The sequence below is a fragment of the Bombyx mori genome, chromosome 24 (genome assembly GCF_030269925.1).
Source record: "Bombyx mori chromosome 24, ASM3026992v2".
In the NCBI taxonomy this organism is placed as follows: Eukaryota; Metazoa; Arthropoda; class Insecta; order Lepidoptera; family Bombycidae; genus Bombyx; species Bombyx mori.
This window is the reverse complement of record NC_085130.1, coordinates 6043843-6059437: the sequence shown is the minus strand read 5'-3', so window position 1 is coordinate 6059437 and position 15595 is coordinate 6043843. Positions and strand designations below refer to the sequence as shown.

The window sequence follows — 15595 nt, the reverse complement described above, 5'->3', positions numbered from 1 at the left end:
TTTATGACAATAATATATCTAAATACATATTATTTAAACGAAGTGACTTAAACTTAACTAGAAAATGTTGCGAGAATTTAGAATTTCCATCAACGTCAAAAATTAAATTGGTTCAAAATAAACGTACAAAGTTATGGTGAAATTAGTTTCTGATGATGACAATTTATTAAAATAAATTATATAAGAAGTATTGATTATATGATATATATTGATTTTTAATAGAACATCATATATTAATAAAGCTTATTAACAAAAAAATTATTGTTCTATGTTAATAAGAACTCTGTTTAATGGAAAATTTAATGGTAGGTACGTAGATTTCTGATGGTTTTCATGTTGAATTTGGTGGGAAGCCAGATTAATTGTTGGCATCACCGAAAAAGAGCTATGAATGGATTAAAAGAAAAATGGCGTCTATTTACGTTTGTAGTGCGAAGTTAAAATGGCACTGATACAGCTTGTGGCTTGTTTTTTTTTCGAAAATCGTGAAAGTTTCCGTGTAATCATGGTGAACACTTTTAATGTAAGTGGTTTTAAGCGAGAATCGTCTCCAGTTTGTGGAATATCCTTCCATATGTCAGATTCATTGATAAATTTTTACTAGTGTGAGCATATATTTTTAAAATGTGAGATATTTTTTCTCATTATAATATTTAATACCATTTGTCTTGTAAATTGTACTTAATCTATGTCATATACTAAATTTGAAAAAACAATCGTGAAAACTATAATTTTGCAATGTATTTTTCATATTATAAGAGCCATCACGTGGTATTTTTTGAACTTTTTTTATTGTATTGAATAGCGTCGCACGGAAGCATGTATATCATTTGCCTGACGTTAAGCGAACGAGTAGGATCTTCTAGTAAATATGACGTTGGAATTTCTGGAAAATGTCCTATATAAAGGTCAAACAAGAAGAATCAAGTACTCAAACGCAAGAAATAAAAAATACCCCGAGAAAAGCAAAATTACGACAAGATGTTAAGGTATTGAAACAAAAACTTAAAAGTCGCGAAATAGTGATTGTAAATATAAAGTCGATTTTAGATTTATTAAAGAAAAATGGCGATTTTTAATTGAATTGAAATTTAAATTGCGAAATTTTAATGATACTCATGGTCCACTTAGATATTGATTAAAATAAATTATGTATTTCGTTGAAAAAAAAGAATTTACTTAAAATAGAGGAAATGTTATATTATAAGACTACAGAAAATTAACTGAACTTAATAATAATAATATGTATAACCAATATTTTGTAAATAGAGATCAAGTACTATGTGTATCGTGTTATGTGTATTGACTTGTCATTTAAGAGTTATTTAATTGTCTACATATAACAAATAAATGAATTTCAGTTCATTTCATTTTATTACCCATTGTGTTTTATTTCCTAAAATGTAACTAGTAGACTTAATATACACGTGTCATTAAAATAGCACAGAAGTAAAAATACAAACAATTTTAAATCAATTGAAGATGTGAATGTAGGAAAAGAGCACCCGATACGCGCAGACCATGTGTGTTGCAGTGTCTCACTCAGTATGTCAAATATTAATTTGCACGGCCCACTTAGCCAGTACATTAAAGTAGGAATTGCGTAATTAAGTTCAACATAATATATTATTTAAGTCGCGGTTGAGTATTCGGACGTTAAACACGAGTTTGAGGAAGTTTAAGTAATAGAACTGAGGTAATGATGTTTGTAATAAAACTCAGTGCTAGATTTTCGACAACGCAGCAATTTCCAAAAAAAACCGTCGAAAAAAAGTCACCATGACGACGAAGCAATGTTTAGAATTGAATTTACATAAATAAAAGGTTGCAAGCACGTGTTTTGTATTTACATAGGGTTACACAGAATTACTTAAGGTAAATTCAAAACTTATGCATGTGTATAATTTTGTCCTATAATTAAATTATATATGGTCACCACATTAGACAAGGACACCGCGACCAAAAAGTATTCTCTTTCGAGACCGATTTCTCGGCATTAGACAGCACTCCAGTTGTAGGTACTTATTAACTCCATGAGCAGCTCTCAAATATATTAGTGCATAATCTATGACGGTAGCATAGAGTTAGGTACCGTACAATGGGGTAAATAGGGACAAAATCGACCTTCAGATTGAATTTTAAAATAGTTCCAATTAAATAGTCACTGCTCAACCAAAGAAATAAGTTGAGTCTTGAACGTACCTAGGTGATAAAAACCGTTACATAATTTTAATTATTCATTTTAAAGAAATAATCGGTAAAATAATGGCCGTCCCAATTTACCCAGCGTCCGGGGTAAATTGACACGGTTAAGGGTTAAATTGGGATATTTGTAAGGGTTGTCAACTCGCAGTACTGCGATATATAGGTAGGTGCCATATAATTATTTATATGGACCGAAATGATGAATACAATCCATAATTTAAGCACAATACACAACATAGTGTAAATTAAGCTGGTTTCTATTCCGAAGCGATGTGACGTGAATGATAATCAACAATACAATGATCAAAAAAAGTATGTGCATGTTATATTTTAGAAAATTATTATTTAATTTCCTTAAAAATCACAACTCTGAAACAAAATGATAAAATAGAATAAAAAATAGAAAACAAAAGGATTGGAAATGCAATAATACAATTTTATTTAATCAACATTTTCAGAATAATCTTTGAGCAAGAGTAAGATATCAGGTGAATAAGATAAAAAAACAGCTTTATCTGATTACTGCCAATAATAACAAAAATAAAAGAAATTCTTTCTAAGCTAAATAACTAAACTCAATTAATTCACTCACTCATAATTGGATATCTCGAATTTTTAATTAATGTTACATTTAAAATCTGAGGCCTGTTTTTATTTGTGTGTGCGTTTTAAATGTTAACATAATCATGATTCGACGCGTGAATAGATTCTGAAATAACAAAAGTTTTGATTCATTTGAGTTCTTTTAACTTTTAATTTTTTTTATTGCTATAAAGAACATACGACCGGGCAGATATTACAAGGTAAATGTCGCGAAAAAAAAGTAATTATATATATACTTTTCTTTTACCTATAATACTTACATAAACTAACTGATAAACACATTAACCTTCTTTACATCACGCAATTAAGTGATAGTATAGGCTAAAAAATCTATTATAAGATATCAATGACAACCCTAACAAGCCATCCCTATTTTGTCTTTTGGCGTTCCAATTTTGTGTTTTCTCGTCCCTAATTTATCCAGTCTCGTTCCCAATTACCCTACATACGTCCCAATTTTCCCCAAAAAGAAAGGAAAAAATATACATTTTTTATTTTGTCGAAATATTGTATTTAAAATAAGAATATTGCAACTTACCGTTTGTTGTGGTATTTCCAGGTGTATTAAAAACTTAAATAAACTGTGATCTTATTGAAAAAACAACGTTAATATTACTTTTTTTAAAAGTTCTTTAAGCTGTTTTAAAACGCACTTTTCAACCACTATTTTCAATTTAATTTGACGAATTTTTGGGACCAACTTAACTCATATTTAGTACCTCTATAGTTAACTTGGTTTTTGTTCTATACATTGATAAATATTAACATAAACAAAATTAAGTAGATTCCGTGCTACAGGTACTTTGAGAATCTTCCGCAGGTTTGTCCCAATTTACCCCAGGATCCCAATTTACCCCATGTCATGGTACTTAGGGACTAGGGACATTTTGGCAGGTGAATGAACCTCAAAAAATTTTTTTTTTCATATTTTCTACTTATTTTCTATTAATTCGTTTGTACATCATTTGTTCTTGATTGTCCACTGTTAATAATTGTTTGTTCTGCATTTATTTATTTAAAAATAATATTTAAAAATATACCTACAAGTTAGCCCCTCTCTTGCAATTTTTAATATTTTTTCATCTTTAATGACTCGTAAATATTCATTTTCGATTGTTCTTATATAAAACACGTTTGTTCTCTTTCGAAATTACTCATTTTTTGTTTAATTAACTATTTGTATTAGTTGAATAAATGTAATATGTATGCAAAATATGTGTACGGTTTTATTCGTGAAAAAAAACAAATATAAATCCTGAAGGAGCAATTAATTGGTATACAGTTTAATTAAAAAAATAAAAAAATAAACAAATGAAATAATGTGCATTGGCGTAAAGTTAGATCAAATACATTTTTTCCATCCTCCTACCTATCGTTATGAAGGTATAAAAAAGATAGGGAGTTCACATAGGTAATATAAACAAATAAGTAAATATGTTCATTAATTATCTTTCAAAATTTATTTATTTACTGAATTATTTAAGAATGATAGGCATATAAATTATACTTCCTGTTTAATTATCCTAACCAAAAAATATGTTTATGCTTAAAGTCACGTGTTTATGTTATTCGAAAATATTAAGCTCCAAGCAGTATTTAGCTCCAACTAAATTCATTAAGAACCAATTTTTCAATCGAAGATTAAAACAACATTAATACTGAGAATGAATATTTATTTATAAAATACACATATATGTTTTGACCACAAAATTCGCACGATAATTTAAATTAATATTCATTAATATTAATTTCAATAAATGAAGTGCACAAGTCTTTGATGGAGTGGAGATATAGAGAGATAACTTTCAACAGCTGATCCTTCTGTTGCTGGTGCATTTGACTGATCACTGTCAAATTTGTCCTCAGGAACAACAGTTTTCTTTTTGCTGGTTCTGATTGTTTACTTGTACTTGCTTCAGATATATTTAGGGGTGATGTGGCAATACACACTTGCCTTGCCTTTGTGTTCCTGTGCTGGAGCTACTTGGATAGCTTTGTCATTACTACACCTATTTTCAAGTGGCTGGACATCTGGAAATATGAAATAATGTTAGCAATTTCTAGGTACCCAACAAACTTATAGTTTGTAAATATATAGGATTATATGTGTACTGTAGTAGTAGTAGTAGTAGTAGTAGTAGTAGTAGTATGTAACTTCCTAGTCATCATCATCAGCCCATATAATATATCCCCTTGCTGGACACTGGCCTCCACTACCATTGAGAGGGTTTTTAGGCTTTAGTCCACCACGCTGGCCTAGTGCTGGTTGGTGGATTACACACCTAAGAAAATCCTAAGAACATTTAGGTGTGCAGGTTTCATCACAATGTTTTCCTTCACTGTTAAAATAAGTAAGTGATATTACACTGTGATAAATTTTCATTATCACGAAACTTCCTAGTACCTTATGTAATAGGAACTGAGGTCCACTTGCCCATTTTGGCTACTTCCACTAACTAACTAACTATTCTTTATTTTTTCTGATATTGTTATGAGATCTGTGAGTGTTACTAATTATTGACAGTTACACCTACCTTGACTACAAGATGGCAAAGGTATAATAATATAACACATCTCATTTTTAGTCGTCTCTTCAATCTCCTTGACAATAGTGAGTCTTTGCCGTTTCACAAATGCAGGTCGAGGTTCACTTTGAGTGAATTTTCGTTTTATATCTGCCCGACAATCGAATTTGGATGGTAAACAGTTTGGTTTCATTCGAATTCATTAGATGGAGCCCATTATCTTGTATTGCATATAATTCTCAATGTCGTTTTCCAGCTAAAACATGAAATAATTTTCCAACACTTTCAATACATAACCTATAAAAAAAATATTAAAATGTTATTTTACTAATGTTAGGAATATAATTTCGACTGTGTAAAAAAGTTATTAATGTATACCTGTTTTTTTTTTTTTTTTTTTTTTTTTTCTCGGGCCGGTGGCCGAACCTCCTACGAGGTCCCCGCGCCTAGGGGGCGCGCGGGGTATGTGAGACTCAACGATCTGCAGGTGAATTTCAAGAGATAATGTATACCTACATTATCTCTTGAAAGATAAAGAATGAACATATTATTGACTTATTTGTTTATATTACCTATGTGAACTCCCTATCTTTTTTATACCTTCATAACATAGTGTTCTGTGTTCATAACGATAGGTAGGAGGATGGAAAAAATGTATTTGGTCTAACTTTACGCCAATGTACATTATTTCATTTATTTATTTTTTATTTTTTTAATTAAACTGTATACCAATCAATTGCTCCTTAAGGATTTATATTTGTTTTTTTTTTTCACGATTAAAACCGCGTAGAAATAGAAAGTTTAGGCATTATAGTTGACGCATGCGCAGTACACATATTTTGCATACATTTAATCAACTAATACAAATAGTAAATTAAACAAAAAACGAGTAATTTCGAAAGAGAACAAACGTGTTTTATATAAGAACAATCGAAAATTAATATTTACGAGTCATTAAGGACGAAAAAATATTAAAAATTGCAATCGAGTTGCAAATTGCAACTTGTACATTTATTTTTAATATTTTTTTTAAAATAAATAAATGCAGAACAAACAATTATTAATAGTGAACAATCAAGAACAAATGATGAACAAACGAATTAATAGAAAATAAGTAGAAAATAGGAAAGAAAAATTTTTTTGAGGGGCCAACTTCATTCACCTAATACATACGGTTTGCTACAGCCATAGATTATACACTTAATATATTCGAGGCTACAGCTCTAGTACTTAGTAATTACATGGTACGGTACGGTACCGTACTTGAGTCGACTATTATCAAAGCCGGCAATCTGACTTTTGGACAATGATTGGTAAATCAGAAAAACGAATTATTGACTTTGTATTCCATTGGCAGTCACAAAACTCTTCGGAACGACATCTTAGATAAATAACAGGTTAACTAATATCCTTTATTTAATGCAGGTTTTGAACCGTATTCTTTGAAGGAGACGATTATATTCAAATCAATCTGTATTGACATATCAATAAATTTTTTTTGTCCAAATGCACAGATTGCCACCTTTGATAATAGACGACTCATATTACAGCCTCATAATAGTTTCTTTTATTTTATAATAATCAACTACCGATGTGGATTAATGAGTAAATTGATGTGGGTATCAATTAATTAATTGTATTGTAATTCCTTTGTATGGGTGCAACTCCCATACAAAGGAAAATAACATACAACTAGCGTCATCTTTAGGAACCGGCGAGGTCATTTTTGAAACGTTTTGGCCTTAATGAACTAATAAACTCACTAGATGGCAGATACGAGTTCTGACTCAATAAAAAATGTTAGCGTACTTTGAAGCAGTGCTTCCACTTTTAGGGAATTTTCCCTTTTTTAGGGAAAAATAGCTGATATTTTGGATGATAAAGACAATTTAAAAAATACCAGGATTTAGAATATTTCGGGGTAAAAAGCAAAGCCTATACTAGTAACTGTTGTGAATTTTAAAATAAACGATAATTAAAGTAAAACAATGAACATTTTATTTTATGGAGAGAGAATGACATTAAGTTGAGTTGACAAGTAAAAGAATAAAACAGAGTTGTGTATAAAAACTATAAAGAAGGTTTGATTCAACAGTAACCCTCTAGTAAAGTAAATTATAGATTAAGCCACTGCTTTTTTCTGAGGGATTCCCCAGAATCCCAATAAGTATAATCCGCCAAATTTTTATTTACCTATTTTCGTTGATGTCACCGAACTTACTTGTATTGTAATATACAGGTACTTCATGTACCATGAAAGATTATCATGGTAATTTCATTTACGAAAACCTTGTAATTGTCATTTCACTTTTGCTAGCAGTTCCTTCTTCAAAGACTGAGGTGGAAAGATTATTCAGTGTTCTCAAATTTAAAACTGACAAAAGAAACAGGCTTTCTAATGAAACCCTGAACGGCTTGCTTCATAGAAAGTTCCCAAATTTGCCAGCAAACAATTGCTCAATTTTAGAACCGAACAGTGTTAGGTTGCGTGCAGCAAAAGAATATAAAAGCAATGCGTCGACTTCCTTGAAAATTCTAATCCTATAGATCTATGATCTTCTGGGGGCGTTTATATTATATATACCTACATTAAATTATATGCTGTGGTTTATTTTCTGTATTTTATTTATGCTTTCTATATAAAGGATTTATGAAAGTTGTCTAGGAAATTTTAGGGATAAATTCAAAAGAAACTAGGGTAAAATGTGTTAAAAAAAACGTAAGTGGAAACACTGCTTTGAAGTTTTCAAAATTCCAGGGCCGTAAAACAACCTCAAAAAAAAAAAAGTTTTCAAAATGTCGTAACGATTTAATTTTTTAAATCGTTTTTTTTTTGTCTTGGTGTGAGTTATTTTACGTTGTAGTATTAATTAAGAGCAACTTTTAGCTTTATGAGAATATTAGACGATTAGACATTGAGAAACTCTGTTTTGAATTCTCTTTAGACATAACTTGGCTCCAATACTTTTTTCTTCGTTAGCGTTTCGTAAGCCTGTGTAACTATTTTCATTTCTTACAGAAAGTTTATTATTAAAAATCAGCATGCCTCGAAGATCGAAAATGAAATGCTATTTCGGATGCCTTGATAACGGTGAGTTTACACTATTTTCCCGGTATATTATTTGCTAACAGAATTATTATTCATAATATAATTAAATGAATTAGCACCAACTAATGGTCCTTCCTATTTCTGCTGCCTATCTATCATATATGTTAAGTTTTGATCAAAACAGTCGGTATTAAGTCTCGTACTATCACACACACACCTCAGATAATAAAATTGTCTCGAGTGGGTGGAAGTATTTATGTTTTGCAACTCAGCGTATTATATGCTTATTGTCAAGTGGGCCCGAACTAGTTTTTTGGAATGATCAATCAGTCATGCTTTCCTGTTTAAATAAAATACAGAACAATTGATCTCACATCCAAAGTTAGATGATGGCATTCACGTTTTGTTTCCTGGTGTTTGATAACCAAGTTACACCAAGTGGCCTGTGACCACGTTCATCCTTCTACCCTATATAAAATAATGTTTTTATTTTTGTAGACAAAGGTTTGATAATGACAAAATTTTATGGAAAAATTATAAGGAGCACTAAAATGTCTGAAACATCAAAAGATTGATGCACTATATTTGAACCAGAACGTGTTATGTAATATATTAAATTGTAAGTATGATTACATTAACACTAAATTTTTCATGGTCGTATTTTTTCAATATTTGTTACATACTTAAGATACTTTGTTTCTCCGTTTCAGAAGAGAAACTGATTCAGCAAGGAACGTGAACTCTCAAGGGATCTTAATTTTTTTTAAAAATTTTTTTAAAAATTTTTTTTTATAATGATTTAATTTATAAATTAATAATTGAAATAGTTCATAAGAACTAAATTGATGCCAATTTTGTTTTAAAATAGGTTGTTTAGTTCTTATAGTTATAGTATTACGTTTGAATAGTTGTAATTAGGAAGTTAGTAATATATGAAAATACTGATATAAATTTTTGTAAATAACCTTTTGTAAATTCTACGAGAAGATGATTTTAATTAATGATCAAAAGTCAACGGTCTTCAAAAGCATTATTTGCAATTATTTAGATTAAATGTGGAATATATTTGCTAAGTTGTGTTTTCTGTATGAGCAGATATAAATGAAAATGCCCAAACATGATTATGTTTCTTACATTTTCATTATGTGAAATCAATATGCTTGTGACTGAGTATATTAATAATTTATTAAAACTTAAGTGATAGACAGCAACCTCTATGGCACTGCTGAAGTTTATAAGCACTGGTGACCACTTATCATGAGCCGGGTTGCGTGCTCGTCTGCTGTTGAGTGCAATAAAAATTTTCGAAACCCTTTCTATTATTTAGATGCAATATTAATGTACATTTAATTTGGATTAAAAGATAAATTTACATTTTATGTTTGCATGTGTATGTTTATAATTCATTTGCATGTAACGAACATCAGTTTTTTTTGTAACAAAATGCAAACTAATGGTTTGTAATGAATGTAATTAACTTTAAGATGATTTTCTTTCAATCTGCTGTTTGTTTCATCTAGTATTACCAAAGCTAAAGCATCAGAAACGTCAGAATAGAAATAATTTAGATAGGGAATAAAAGTATAACTAATGTAATCATGTCTAAGATTACTATAAGCGTCATTAAGTACAAACTGTCAATATTTAAGAGTACTTTAAATCATCATTACATTTTTTAAACATTTTTTGTTTTTTTTGTTTTTCAAATCATGTAACAAAACGTTTGTGCAGAACAAAATGTCACATGTTATGAACATGATTGTGGGTTAATCGTTTCTTAAATTTCTAAATGTTTATAAGAATGCTAAGAATAATTCAGTATTCACTTTAGTGTGTGTATTATCTCTACAATGCTAGTTTAAATGACAATTATTGTATGACGAAGCATAGGTAGTGTTTATAAATGTAATATTTTCATACAAGGTCATGATCTGTCACGATCAACTTTAAGCAAGAACTGCTATCGTTAAGAAACAAATTTATTAAATTTAATTCAAATTGTCTACTATGTTTGTAATGGAAAGCTGACATGTTTATATTTCGCACAAATGACTTAATTGACATTGAATGATTTGATTATCTAGACTTAATTAACTTTTAGATAACTTTCGATTTAATGTGTACGCTAGTAGGATTAATCTAGAGGAGTTATTGTTATTCGAAATTTTATACAATTGTACGTTCATACAATCTTTTAACAGAAAATTGTTTGTAATATAGGGAAATTAAATAGCTTACAGAGAATTACAGCTTTTTATTTAAAAAAACTGTTTTCTCTCTGTATGAAAAGATCTTATCGATTAGAATGCTGAACACAATCAAACATTCCTTAATATCTCATAAGTACTACCGGGAATTTCAGCGATTCTAAACGATAAGATTTTTTCATAAAGAGAGTTATTAAAAATATTAAAATTACTAATAAAGCCACCTAGTGGGGGGTAGGGAGACTAATAATCGACCGTAGCGACGCCTTCTGGACCGGGCTTTAACTAAAGCAAAAATAAAAATGAGAGTTGCGCATCTATCTCTAATATATTAAGTGTATAATCTATGAATAGACGACTCACTCATAGATTATACACTTAATATATTTGAGAAGGGGGGTGCAACTCCCATACAAAGGAAAATAACATACAACTAGCGTCATCTTACTCCTGTGGCGACGTCATTTTTGTAACTTTTAGGCATTAATGATCTAATAAACTCACTAGATGGCAGATATGAGTTCTGACTCAATAAAAAATGTAGCGTACTTTGAAGCAGTGCTTCCACTTTTAGGGAATTCTCCCTTTTTTAGGGAAAAATAGCTGATATTTTGGATGATAAAGACAATTTAAAAAATACCAGGATTTAGGATATTTTGGGGTAAAAAGCAAAGCCTATACTAGTAACTGTTGTGAATTTTAAAATAAACGATAATTAAAGTAAAACAATGAACATTTTATTTTATGGAGAGAGAATGACATTAAGTCGAGTTGACAAGTAAAAGAATAAAACAGAGTTGTGTATAAAAACTATAAAGGTTTGATTCAACAGTAACACTCTAGTAAAGTAAATCATAGATTAAGCCACTGCTTTTTCTTAGGGATTCCCCAGAATCCCAATAAGTATAATCCGCCAAATTTTTGGAGTTTACTCCTTTAGAATCGATTTACATATATAGGCCCGGGGTATGAAAATTATGGGGACCAAAATCGTACTAGCATGTCACACGAAATGCGTTATGCGCCTGATTGGCTCCTGATTGCGTGATGCGTGCGCGCGCCAATCAGGAGCCAACGCGCGGCCGCGTTATTGCAGGTGACGCCGGGCTGCTGCGCCGGCAGTCCGCCACAAAGCCTCGTACTGATCGCGCGTTTCTCTCATTATTGTATTTTCATATATTTGTTAGTCGTTTGTTTTGTGTCTCGTTAATTTGTTAATAATCTGTAGTGTATCGTGTTGTCGTAATATAGAACTATTTCTCGTATTGTTTCGTTTAATTTTTTATATCCAGTAAACTCCAGTCGTGCGTCGGAGCGGACACACACACTTTTTTATTTACCTATTTTCGTTGATGTCACCAGAACTTACTTGTATTGTAATATACAGGTACTTCATGTACCATGAAAGATTATCATGGTAATTTCATTTACGAAAACCTTGTAATTGTCATTTCACTTTTGCTAGCAGTTCCTTCTTCAAAGACTGAGGTGGAAAGATTATTCAGTGTTCTCAAATTTAAAAACTGACAAAAGAAACAGGCTTTCTAATGAAACCCTGAACGGCTTGCTTCATAGAAAGTTCCCAACTTTGCCAGCAAACAATTGCTCAATTTTAGAACCGAACAGTGTTAGGTTGTGCAGCAAAAGAATATAAAAGCAATGCGTCGACTTCCTTGAAAATTCTAATCCTATAAATCTATGATCTTCTGGGGGCGTTTATATTATATATACCTACATTAAATAATATGCTGTGGTTTATTTTCTGTATTTTATTTACGCTTTCTATATAAAGGATTTATGAAAGTTGTCTAGGAAATTTTAGGGTAAATTCAAAAGAAACTAGGGTAAAATGTGTTAAAAAAAACGTAAGTGGAAACACTGCTTTGAAGTTTTCAAAATTCCAGGGCCGTAAAACAATCTCAAAAAAAAAAAAAATGTTTTCAAAATGTCGTAACGATTTAATTTTTTAAATCGTTTTTTTTTGGTCTTGGTGTGAGTTATTTTACGTTGTAGTATTAATTTAGAGCAACTTTTAGCTTTATGAGAATATTAGACGATTAGACATTGAGAAACTCTGTTTTGAATTCTCTTTAGACATAACTTGGCTCCAATACTTTTTTCTTCGTTAGCGTTTCGTAAGCCTGTGTAACTATTTTCATTTCTTACAGAATGTTTATTATTAAAAATCAGCATGCCTCGAAGATCGAAAATGAAATGCTATTTCGGATGCCTTGATAACGGTGAGTTTACACTATTTTCCCGGTATATTATTTGCTAACAGAATTATTATTCATAATATAATTAAATGAATTAGCACCAACTAATGGTCCTTCCTATTTCTGCTGCCTAGCTATCATATATGTTAAGTTTTGATCAAAACAGTCGGTATTAAGTCTCGTACTATCACACACACACCTCAGATAATAAAATTGTCTCGAGTGGGTGGAAGTATTTATGTTTTGCAACTCAGCGTATTATTATATGCTTATTGTCAAGTGGGCCCGAACTAGTTTTTTGGAATGATCAATCAGTCATGCTTTCCTGTTTAAATAAAATACAGCACAATTGATCTCACATCCAAAGTTAGATGATGGCATTCACGTTTTGTTTCCTGGTGTTTGATAACTAAGTTACACCAAGTGGCCTGTGACCACGTTCATCCTTCTATATTCCAATATAAAATAATGTTTTTATTTTTGTAGACAAAGGTTTGATAATGACAAAATTTTATGGAAAAATTATAAGGAGCACTAAAATGTCTGAAACATGAAAAGATTGATGCACTATATTTGAACCAGAACGTGTTATGTAATATATTAATTTGTAAGTAAGATTACATTAACACTAAATTTTTCATGGTCGTATTTTTTCAATATTTGTTACATACTTAAGATACTTTGTTTCTCCGTTTCAGAAGAGAAACTGATTCAGCAAGGAACGTGAACTCTCAAGGGATCTTAATTTTTTTTAAATATTGAAATAGTTCATAAGAACTAAATTGATGCCAATTTTGTTTTAAAATAGGTTGTTTAGTTCTTATAGTTATAGTATTACGTTTGAATAGTTGTAATTAGTAAGTTAGTAATATATGAAAATACTGATATAAATTTTTGTAAATAACCTTTTGTAAATTCTACGAGAAGATGATTTTAATTAATGATCAAAAGTCAACGGTCTTTAAAAGCATTATTTGCAATTATTTAGATTAACTGTGGAATATATTTGCTAAGTTGTGTTTTCTGTATGAGCAGATATAAATGAAAATGCCCAAACATGATTATGTTTCTTACATTTTCATTATGTGAAATCAATATGCTTGTGACTGAGTATATTAATAATTTATTAAAACTTAAGTGATAGACAGCAACCCCTATGGCACTGCTGAAGTTTATAAGAACTGGTGACCACTTATCATGGGCCGGGTTGCGTGCTCGTCTGCTGTTGAGTGCAATAAAAATTTTCGAAACCCTTTCTATTATTTAGATGTAATATTAGTGTACATTTAATTTGGATTAAAAGATAAATTTACATTTTATGTTTACATGTGTATGTTTATAATTCATTTGCATGTAACAAACACCAGTTTCTTTTGTAACAAAATGTAAACTAATGGTTTGTAATGAATGTAATTAACTTTAAGATGATTTTCTTTCAATCTGCTGTTTGTTTCATCTAGTATTACCAAAGCTAAAGCATCAGAAACGTCAGAATAGAAATAATTTAGATAGGGAATAAAAGTATAACTAATGTAATCATGTCTAAGATTACTATAAGCGTCATTAAGTACAAACTATCAATATTTAAGAGTACTTTAAATCATCATTACATTTTTTAAACATTTTTTGTTTTTCAAATCATGTAATAAAACGTTTGTGCAGAACAAAATGTCACATGTTATGAACATGATTGTGGGTTAATCGTTTCTTAAATTTCTAAATGTTTATAAGAATGCTAAGAATAATTTAGTATTCACTTTAGTGTGTGTATTATCTCTACAATGCTAGTATAAATGACAATTATTGTATGACGAAGCATAGGTAGTGTTTATAGATGTAATATTTTCATACAAGGTCATGATCTGTCACGATCAACTTTAAGCAAGAACTGCTATAGTTAAGAAACAAATTTATTAAATTTAATTCAAATTGTCTACTATGTTTGTAATGGAAAGCTGACATGTTTATATTTCGCACAAATGACTTAAGTGACATTGAATGATTTGATTATCTAGACTTAATTAACTTTTAGATAACTTTCGATTTAATGTTATTAAGTACTCTAGTAGGATTAATCTAGAGGAGTTATTGTTATTCGAAATTTTATACAATTGTACGTTCATACTATCTTTTAACAGTAAATTGTTTGTAATATAGGGAAATTAAATAGCTTACAGAGAATTACAGCTTTTTATTTAAAAAAACTGTTTTCTCTCAGTATGAAAAGGTCTTATCGATTAGAATGCTGAACACAATCAAACGTTCTTTAATATTTCATAAGTACTACCGGGAATTTCAGCGATTCTAAACGATAAGATTTTTTCATAAAGAGAGTTAATTATAAAAAATATTAAAATTACTAAAAAAGCCACCTGGTGGGGGGTAGGGAGACTAATAATCGACAGCAGCGACGCCTGCTGTCCCGGGCTCTAACTAAAGCAAAAATAAAAATGAGAGTTGCGCATCTATCTCAAATATATTAAGTGTATAATCTATGAATAGACGACTCACTCATAGATTATACACTTAATATATTTGAGAAGGGGGGTGCAACTCCCATACAAAGGAAAATAACATACAACTAGCGTCATCTTACTCCTGTGGCGACGTCATTTTTGTAACTTTTAGGCATTAATGATCTAATAAACTCACTAGATGGCAGATATGAGTTCTGACTCAATAAAAAATGTAGCGTACTTTGAAGCAGTGCTTCCACTTTTAGGGAATTCTCCCTTTTTTAGGGAAAAATAGCTGATATTTTGGATGATAAAGACAATTTAAAAAATACCA

General features: G+C 30.3%; 3 long non-coding RNA genes across 4 annotated transcripts; 2 read left to right on the top strand and 1 right to left on the bottom strand.

Moving 5' to 3' along the window:
• Positions 1–4464: 4464 nt before the first annotated feature.
• On the bottom strand, positions 4465–6140 carry LOC134201242 (uncharacterized). Its single transcript, XR_009976436.1, has 3 exons — positions 5712–6140; positions 5343–5630; positions 4465–4839 (listed from the first exon to the last, which is right to left on the bottom strand). It is a non-coding gene; the product is annotated as an uncharacterized LOC134201242 (long non-coding RNA).
• A 1225-nt stretch (positions 6141–7365) lies between these two features.
• On the top strand, positions 7366–10626 carry LOC134201243 (uncharacterized). Its single transcript, XR_009976437.1, has 3 exons — positions 7366–8424; positions 8881–9001; positions 9093–10626. It is a non-coding gene; the product is annotated as an uncharacterized LOC134201243 (long non-coding RNA).
• Positions 10627–12305: 1679 nt separating this feature from the next.
• Positions 12306–14986, top strand: LOC134201241 (uncharacterized). 2 transcript variants are annotated; one of them, XR_009976435.1, is made up of 4 exons: positions 12306–12581; positions 12758–12829; positions 13292–13412; positions 13504–14986. It is a non-coding gene; the product is annotated as an uncharacterized LOC134201241 (long non-coding RNA). The 2 variants fall into 2 exon arrangements; XR_009976434.1 differs by having other exon boundaries at positions 12308–12829.
• The last annotated feature ends 609 nt before the right edge of the window (positions 14987–15595 follow it).